The following is a 10,049-nucleotide window of genomic DNA, read 5'->3' as shown; positions in this document are numbered from 1 at the left end:
TACACCAGGGCTCAGATAACCACCCTATCCATCCACAGCAGCTTCTCCTCATCCAGTCCTGGAGGAATATATCAGCCCCCTGGCTGGTGATGGGGGAGAGCCCATCCTGAGGGTGCTGCTTGGAGCTCCTCCTACCCCCCATGAGGCCAGCAAGAGATTAATTGCAAGGCACAGACAAGAAACCTGTACTCCCACACCACCAGGTCTCTGCTTCAGGAGACCCACATTGCCTAGCACTCCCCACCTTCCATAGCCAGGACACTCCACATTGTTCAGGGATTGAGGAGTACATGTCCTTTTCCCTTGGGATGAGGCTGAATTTGGGCTTCTCAAAGAGGCTCTGGGAGATGGAGCTGCTCACTGCAAGAACAATGTTACCCCCAGTATTAGAGGAAGTCTGTGCCCAGAAGCCACAGTTTCATGGCAGGAGGGAGAAGAGGAGGACCCCACTCCCAGGTTTCTCAGACCCAGTTCCAGAGAGACAACTGATTCCTGCCAGGCCCTCTTATCCCATCCCATCCCACAGAGAGAAGGGGAGGCAGAGGGGCCAGGACACTCACAGGCTCCAGACTGGAGGGCCAGCACATGGAAGTGGTGCAGTGCAGGTACACCTAGAGGAGAGGGCATGGGTTAGGGCCTGAGGCTCTTGAAGTTCAGAAGCAACCACCTTGGGGCAAGTGTAGCAGGGTTGGAGGTTGCCTTTGTATCCATGCACCAGGAGCCCCAAAAGGTGTAGGCACTCATGTGTGCATTCAGGAGTTGGAGGAAGCCCTATTACGGCTATGCTGAGTGCCTTGTGGGGGTCAGAGCAGCAAGGTCAATGCATTGCAGGGTCCCCATCCCCTCCCCCCCTTGTAGGCAAGGAAGCAGCACAGAGTTGGGGTCTCACCCAAGCAGGACTTGGCCTCATGGCAGAACTGGAGGATTCTCACCCTGCAGAAAAATGAGACCTAAACCCATTCAAAGGGATGGGGACACTGGACACAAGCAATACCAGGGGCTGGGCTGAAACAGCAGGTTAGGCTGGAAGTATCAGAGCTGGCCCGGAGCAGCACTGGGGACAAGAAGGGCAATTCCTGCAAAATTGGAGATTTGTGCTGGAAAAGTGAATCAGGAGATTGCTTCGATTCAAACAGAAGCTGTGTTTTCCTGTGGTGCTGCATTGCCTCATGGGAGTCGTAGCTCAAACACCTTCCTCCTGTGGGCTGAGCTCTCCTGACTCTCCCGTGATGCACTGCAGTCTCCCCTCTGTCCAAGTGGGATGGTGCATCATGGGACTCCCACGGCATGCCGTGTGCCTGAGGTCTTAGAACAGAGACAGGCACAATGCTCGATGTGCAGGGCTATCTCCAAAGTAGGGCCCATCCTACGGATTTCTGGGAGTTACCCAGGTATCCACTGCGGCAAGCAAGAGAATGGTTCTTCCTCTAGTTGCTGGCAGTCAAGTTTGGCTTTTTAGAGCCAGTTTCCCTCCCTAGCTCAGGGGCTGGAGGGGATGGTGGAAGGACCCTGTATTGCTCAGAAGCCATACTGGCCCTGTGAGCACCCGCTGGAAGGCAGACTCCATGAAGGTGAAGTTGCTGACAACGAAGCGCTGGTGGCGAGAGGAGAACTGCAGCCCCGAGGTGCAGGCACCAGCTGGGTGCAGTAGTTGTCTCCTGTGTACAGGCGCCCGGGAATGGGGAGGAGCAGCTGTAAGAAGGTGCCCTGCATGCCCCAGGCCCAAATTGAGACCCTCACCTGGACCCCCAGTCACTTACCTATCCACCAGGATCGGCCACTGCAGCTGCTGCTGGGGGTTGGCACTGGGAGTGGCCCATCAGTGGTGCAGAACCAGATCTGGGTCAGTTCTCTGCAGGATCCAGACCTCCACCAGGTTACCTGAAGATGCTGTCCGAAGTGACAGAGCCTTGACTCCAGGTTCTCGCATCCCTGTCTATGAGAATGAGCTGGTGGCACATACCCTGGTCTCCAGCCATCTGCAAGAAGTCAGATACCGGCAGATTGACCAAACCAATAAGGGTCAGTTTTGACTCAGGTCCGAAAGCCTGTTAAGCATTCATCCCACAAAGCAGCTGGGCACTGACAAGCAGGTGCCTTGGCTCCCATCCTGGAACCCAGACTGCTAAGTAGCACGTGCCACTTCCCTGGAAAGTGGTGCCACAGGCGGAGAGTGGGAACCGGAACAGGACAAAGACGTTGTTCTGCCCCACAGGGACACAGCCAGCACCGTGTCCACTGGCCAGATGCACCGAGTCCAGGATCAGGGGGGGCAGAGTCACAGCTCAAGAGACTGCAATGACGAACCGGCCATCTGGAGTGCACTGTGCTGTCATTGCAAGGGAGTAAAGGGGAAGGTGATCCTGACCTGTCATCTGAGCTAGCCAGTCTCAGGACACTGGAGAAGAGACTCAAGTTCTAGTCCCCATTTGAATGGGATAGTACTCCCTCTCCACTGCCCAAGGATGAGAACTCCTCACTGGAGAGGGACACCTTCCAGTCTCTGCACCTCATCTGGAGTCCCCTCATTTCCAGCCAGGTCACTGGGAGAGCCAGGCTGAGCCCCTAGCTGGATCAGGCTCCCCAGATAGGAACCCCATTGCATTAGGAACCCAGACCAGAGGCTAAGGAGCCAGGATCTCTCATTCTTCCAACCCTGAGGATTCAGGAGAGGGACAGAGTCCCAGGTAGGCCAACACGGTAGTTGTCCATGTAGCTGGGAAAGGGTCATGGCCTCTGCATTGAGTGGCAGTCAGCCCTTGCCATTTCAGGCAGAGTGGAGTGTGAAGTTGGTTTTGCAGTCACCCAGCCCTTACGAGTGAAGTGGTAAGCCCCATGCACCCCTCTGAGCACCCAAGTGCCAGCAAGCTCTTCAAAGCCACCGTCTGTATAAGGGCTTGCACACCAGCTCACCTGTGTTGCCATAGTAATAGGGATTCATCCTGTCACTGGGGTTGTAGCAGCAGCCTAGCCCTTAGCAGTCTCTTTGGTTGATGGGTGGAGAAGCACAGGCTAGCCTGTCTGGGCTCTGGACAGCACTGCGGAGATTGGGGCTTGGAGCATCCAGAGCTGGATGGAGACAAGCTGGCGTTAGTGAAGAGTCACAGAGAGAATGAGGCCGAGACCCGCGTCTGATTCTGCTGACCCCCTCTGAGAAAGCGTAAAGTGCCTGCAGCACCAACTTCTGCTCCAGACCTCCCTGCTCAATTCCAACCCTGATCTATGTATTTAAAGAAATAGACTGCAGACTTTAACCCAGGGACATTAAGTGCTATAGAAACACACAAGTGGCTTCCCTCTCTAGCTATAGGTTTGCACATCTCCTCCCAGTTGGCCTGGTGGTTTTCTGGGCACTCCTCAGGCCCAGCCCGAGTTGAAGAGGAAGGTGTTTCTCCAGTCAGGGTCTCAGCTGGTGTGTGCAGAAGCCACAAATCAATCAACTTGGCCAAGTCTATTTGATGTGTCCAGTCACCCTATGGAAAGGCAGAGACCCAGACCAGAGAGTAGATGGAGAAAGGAGGAGAACATCAGATCCCGGTTCAGTGCACTAAGGGTCTGTCTGGAGCCACTGCTAGCATTTGACTCTTACCATCATGGCACCTGAGCACCTTCCCTTCCCACAGAGTCTTCTGCCCTGCGGCATCCATCCCCTCACTCCCGACCTCCATCATGTAATTGCTGTTCTGAGGAAGAGTCAGCACATTCAGGCCTGTTAGAACAGCATCAGGAGAGGTTACAGGCTCTCAGCATTACCCACAGCTACCAAGGACATCCCAGCAGCTGCCCCCATTATGCTATTCGTAGAGTTGCAGGAGAAGTGACTGAAAAAGAACCAATTTCTTCCCTGCAGTTGAAACAGAGTCCAGCTCTGCTCTTGCACACCTGAGACAGCTTTTTGGGCTCTTAGTAGCTGAGCTCTGGGGAGGCTGCATGGAGTCCCTAGTACTACCAGACTTAGTTACTGACATCCCAGAGGTGGGCATGTTTGACAGACTAGGACTTGTGAACTCTCACCTTCTTCGAAATTGGGAAGAGAACTCCACTCCCCGTTCTGGACTGGGGGAACCCTGGAAGAGAGAGCAAGTCACTCAAGCCATGCTCTGCATTGCAGCTCTGCAGGTGGTACCACTAGGACCAGCACCGTCGCCACCCTCTCACTGAAGCCTGTGAGAGGATCTCGCTGCTCAGAGCAGGGACACCATTGGCCACCTGCACTGTCTACACTAGAGCACCCCCTGTTGGGGCTGCACCAGTTGGCAGTGGGGTTTCATTAGCAGGGAATAAGCCTCGCATAGCTCAGCCCTCAAAAACAAACAGCCTTAGTGAAGATCTCTGTACATTGTAGAGCATCCTGTCTATTACAGGAGTGGCAGTGGGAACTGGTGTATTTCAATGAGAGCACATTGTGAAGACAGTTTTCTACCTTCTCCCCTCCCCCATAAGAAAAAGTGGGTTTCCCTTGCTATTGGAAAGCCACTCACCTGATGGGGAAGCGCCAAAAGAGGTACCAACATCACATGAGGGGCAGTGTGAGCCACTCAGAGATCAGGAGGATCAATGCAGAGCACTGCATCACACAGGACCCACTGTTGGGTGAGTGGCAATTAGGACACAGGTCTAGCTGGTTTTGATACCAAGCATTAGTGCCCCAATCTAGTGACGACCCTTTGGTTCAGGCACTGCTACCCCAGGCCTTTTGAACAAGGGAAGCAGCAGCCAGTGCCATCCTGGTGACCAGCTGGGATTCACTGACAGTTCCAGGAGACCAACAGGACAAAAGCCATGCCAGTCCCAGCACACTCACCCACTCTACGACATACCAGCCAGCAGAGGAGACATTAACTTTCACAGAGCCACCAGGGGCACAGGAGACCCAGGTCTAACAGGCAGAGTCATTCTGTAGAGGATGCAGCTTCCCCTGGGTATCTGGTGAGAAAGCAAAGGAAAGACTGGAGGAGGCAAATGTCCAGTGCTAGAGAAGTTAGGGTCTGGAGCCTTTCCTGGGACTCCTCCAGCCACCCACTGCCAGACCTCCCACAGGAGACAGAGGCAGCACCAGCATTTAGCTCAGGAAGTCTCAGACTGGGAGTTGAGACCCCTCAGGGCATTAAAAGGTTATTAAATGTGGGGGGATCATGAGCTGTCAGCCTCCACCCCAAACCCCACTTTGCATCCAGCATTTCTAATGGTGTTAAATATATAAAAAAGTGTTTGTAATTTATAAGGGGAGGTCACACTCAGAGGCTTGCTGTGTGAAAGGGGTCACCAGTACAAAAGTTTGAGAACCACTGGTTTAGGTGGACCCCTCCCTGCTCAGTGCAGGCCTTTAACCCTCCTGTGAACATCCCAGCCCTTAAAGTCACACCACTGATCAGACTGTCTGTGTCCCAGCAATAGCAGGAGAGCCAGACAAGGGCTCAAGAGCAGCATAACTGAGTCAGTCCATCTCATTCAGCCCTTCCTGCTATGGACAGCCAGGCCAGACAGTCAGTGCAAGGAGACTCCTCCCCTCAGCTCAGCAGCAGGGCAACCTGCAGGCTTCTCTAGCCACACACCAGCCAATAGCCCCCTTCTCTCCCAGCCCCCTGAACCCCTACAATCAGCCAGCCACACAACTCCAAGGTCAACACCAACAACAGCCCCCATTCTGCTTCTCTACTGGGGAGCCCTAAAGCCCCTGCCCAGCAGAGACCCATTTATACTCAGCAGAGAGAAGGGACTGGCCCAAACCCAGCTGGAAGCTCTGGTGAGAGGCAGGTGCCAATCACTCAGTCCCTCCCCTGATCTCCAAGGGCCCCACCATCAGCTGACGCTCTTCAGGCTCATTACCAGTCCCTCTGCTGCCCTGTGTTTTTGAAGCACTGGGACATTCGAGAGGGCTCTTCCTCCGCACCTCAAGTCGTGGGTCACAGGAGGTTTCCCTGTATTGGTTTCCCTGAGCCCAAATGGATTTTTCTGCATATTCCCAGGGGGCTCTCTCTGTCCCCTCCCCACTCCCTGGGCTGTCAGGCTGGGGCTCCTGAACCCTCACTTTGTAAACAGATACCTGGAGAAGCTTCTGCTGCCTGTGCTGTCCTTGTGCTAGGGACTGAGAAAGAGCAGCAGCTGCTGGGGCTGTGTCAATCCAGGACCTCTCCCCAGATAAAAACTTCCCACGGCTGGAGCCAGCAGGTCACCTCCTAGCACACACACCAGGGTGGGATCCAGCAGACAGGACTGACAGATGGAGTCCAGATCCACTGAGGCTGTGGGGTATATTCCAGTTCTGCTCTGTGCTGCCAGTCCCCACAATTCCATGAGCTCAGAGAAAGTACAGAGCAAGGGGAGAGCTGGGTATTGGAATCGGCACCCCTCCTTGAGCCCTTGTTTGCATTTCCTTCCAGTGCAATTGCTGCTGTGGGAAAGTGCTAAGTTGGCACAGCCTGGGGCTGAAATTCTCTGTCCATGCAGCAAGGATGCTATGGGCTAGCAGCAGCATCCCCATCACCAATGGCCTCCCTCTGGAACTGGAGGGCCTCTGAGTGAGTGGGTACCGGCAGTTCCAGTTCATGCCCAGTCTGCCCTTCCCCCTTCTGCCACGTCCACCAATAAGGCACACCTGGGGTGGGGGCAGGTTTTGTGCTATGGTCATGGACCATCATATGACCTGGCTGAGACCCTGCAGCTCATGTCAGATCACACTTGTTGGCATCTGAACGACACCGAATCTGGCTCTCCCTAGCGCCCAAAACCAGCAGGTGACCAACAGGAGTGATACTGGCTGAAGCACCAGGGACTGGCCACTGCCTTGGTGAACGTGACCAACATTCTGCCCCCATTCGTCTATCCTTAGAGCATATGCTGGCCTGGGGCTGAGCACTGCCATCATTCCACTCATGCCAGCCGGGAGGAGGAACAAAGCCAAGGAAGAGCTCAGGGGCAGAGAACAGAGACAATCTCCTTCAGCAAAAGAGATTCCCTGAAACGGAGTTGGCAGCAATGGCATAAGTGACCTGCCTTAACTGCAGAGCTCTTCAGAGGAACCATTGCTACACACTGGCACCTTTATCTAAAGGGCCCCACTGCCCAGTGGAAACAATGACAGGGTCACGTCCTCTCCTCACTGACGTGAGGGCATTGCACTCACACAGGGTCTGTCTGATCCTCCCAGCTGCTCTGTGATTCCCAGCGTGGGGAGACTTTCCCGTGCTTGCTCTGCTCCAGCTAGTGGCCTCAGCAGCATGGGCGGCTCAGCGTAGCAGCCTGATGACATTCCCGGAAGGTGCGTGGGACTGCACTCTTTAATCAAAACTAATCCAGCTCTGTGTTTAAACTGAACTGTTTGGTAACCCAATTAACATTTGCACATTAGCCCCGCACAGGGGCAACAGACAGCTACTATCTGAACTCCCCAGGAGAGGGCTGGACAGCACAAAACACATGTTTTGGGGAAAATCCAGGACTGGGAATGTGTGGGGGAAAGCGGGGGGGGGGGGGGTCACCCTGCAGGTAGTAGCCAAGGCTGGTGGAAGCCAGAGTGTGACTGGAGTGTTGCTGACAGGTTGCTGGGGGTCAGAGCTAGCTATACACAGACATGCAGGGTGTGACCTGCCTCCTGGCAGGCTGATTGTGAGTGACCCAAGTTGGGAGCTACAACAGCAAAGCATGGTGAGGCACCCCCAGTTGCAGGACAGGGGTGACACAGTCCTTCGCTAGTCTGGATTGCACCCTGAAAGGTGATAGGAGCAAAATGCAGAATGTGTTCGTCAAAGAGTTCAGCTCTCATTTCAGGTGTGCACCTAATGATCATGGTTATACTGAGCAGGTGTGGACAGAGGAGCCATGAGGGTTTGTATCCAGCACTGTTTCACTACAGCTGGACTGGCCAGGGGGATAAGCAGTAGCTTCTGAGGAGAGGCAGACTGGGTGGACTTGGGGCATGGCTGGGAAAACCTGGCTGAAGCAGGGGGAGGGAGTCCAGCTGGGGTAGGTAGTGGGGGTGAGGGCTCAGCTCAGTGTGCAGCTTGCGTACCATTATGTGGGCCTTCAGTAAGCCACTGCCTGTGATATGTGCAGACAGGAGCAGAGGGCGTGAGCCAGCAAGGAGCAACTTCCTTGTGTGTTAATGGCTTCTGTAGTGCTAACTAAGCTTAATGGGAGGGGAACTGGAAATGTTGGCAAGGGGGTGTTGGTGCAGGGAATGGTGGGAAAGGGCTGGAGAAGGAGGGAGGCACACCAGTCTATTCTTACACACTTCAAGTTACTGTAACCACCGGGTAATAAAATTGCTGAGATTTTGGGATATAGACCATGGATGAGGTTTCTCTCACTAGCCCAGTTAGGCACCACAATTGCAGACATTGCAAAACATGACCATTATCCCACATCCACTACAGCAAAATGTACAGGAGTGGGGATGCACACTGAGGTATCACATAGCAACCGTGTGACCTAATGGAAAGACCACTGGCCTGGGACTATTCCTAGCTCTGCCACTGGCTGGCTGGGTGACCTTGGGAGAGTCACATCACCTCTCTGTGCATCAGTTTCTCATCTGTAAAATGAGGATAATGTTGCAAAGGATCTACTGATGCAAACACTACATAAACACTAGGTCTTATCTGGTATTACTTAATCATAGTGTATCTGCTGCAACCCTAAGAGAGAACTACAACTGCCTAAACAACTACTAACTCCTTCAACAAACTATTCTCTTTCTTTTTTAAAAATAAGGAAACTCACTGACTAAAAATCTTTATTAACATAGACTTAAGGTTGCCTGGAGGTATCTCATGCCCTTCCAGAACAATGAGTTCAGTAAAACTCAAAAATCTGAAAACCAGGAAAAACATAGTTAAGGTACATACCAGTGCAACCAGATCCACCTAGAGGTCTGAGGATAACAGCCAACTGCTTCTTCCAGTTATTCTGTTAGCTTAAGAATGTAGTGCACCAAGCTGTGGCTCTAAAGGTTCCCACCCTGCTGATGATTCAAGTTCAATGCAATATGGTCTCATGTGATTATTTTTTTAAACATTTGGACTATGTGAATTCGAGGCACATCCCATATCCCAAGCACCCCTCCCTCAGCCCAAGCTGTCATAGCAGGTCCAGGCCCTGCATTTGTTAAGGAAATAGAGATGAGCTTGGGATCCCCAAGACACAATAGACTCAGGTAGTCCTGGGTCCCTGCTGGGCTGGGAAGCAACGGTCCAAACAGGAACCAAACCTAGCTTCCCACTAGAACTGGATTCTCTGGGCCTGACTCTCCACTGGCCTGCACCTCATTTACAGCAGAGGGGGTAAAACACTTTCCTTCTGCTTTGGTAACTATGGCAATGGAGACTCAGGCCCTCCCCCTCTCACCGCTCCCTCTGTAGGGGCATGATGTAGGGAACCTGGCCGTCCTCCAGCCCAAGCCAGCCCAGTGTGTGAACTGAGCGGAGGCCGGCTGGGGCTGTGCCCGAGGAACCTCCCTGTTCCAGCGGGAGTCTGGTGCTATGGCAGCCCCAAAGAGTGAGTCCAGAGCTGGCCTGGTGGCAGATGCCCTGGCATCTGCAGATGCCCCCATTATGCAGCAGAGAGCCCTTGGCAAGGGCCCAAGCTGATCCCTCAGCAGAGCGAGGCCCAGCACCAGCATTTGGAGAGGAAGGAAGGTCTGAACCCTCCCGGGGTTCCAACGGGAAGGAATAAACTGACCTCCCCTCAGTAACATGCCATGAACACAGACCCATCTTCTGCTTCCTCCTGAGAAGGGCCAGGAAGCTCCATCCCACCCCCAAGGTTTCTCCTTCCTAGGGCAGGGTATGGCCAGACCTCAGGGGAGGGGCTGGGCTCTTCTCCCTTGGTCCTGCAGGAATGGCCACCTGGGCTCTGGCCAATCCCAGCTGCCTGCAGAGTACAAAGGAGGCAGACTGGGGGCAGATGCCTTATGGGTCACTGGTAGGAGAGCAGCATGGCTGGGGTGTGGTGTGAGCTCTATGGGGGAGTGGTGTGCTTCTGGTTGCTGTACTGCTCCTTTGCTCTGGGGGATCCTAGGGAGCTGGTCTGTGGCCAGAGAAGCCTGCAGT

At 53.9% G+C, this 10,049-nt stretch overlaps 1 pseudogene; it reads right to left on the bottom strand.

Moving 5' to 3' along the window:
- Positions 1-1,864: 1,864 nt before the first annotated feature.
- Positions 1,865-7,252, bottom strand: LOC125639788 (zona pellucida sperm-binding protein 4-like; annotated as a pseudogene).
- Positions 7,253-10,049: the final 2,797 nt, after the last annotated feature.

Source organism: Caretta caretta, chromosome 7, assembly GCF_965140235.1.
Source record: "Caretta caretta isolate rCarCar2 chromosome 7, rCarCar1.hap1, whole genome shotgun sequence".
Classification (NCBI taxonomy): Eukaryota; Metazoa; Chordata; order Testudines; family Cheloniidae; genus Caretta; species Caretta caretta.
This window is presented reverse-complemented; position numbering and strand designations above follow the sequence as displayed.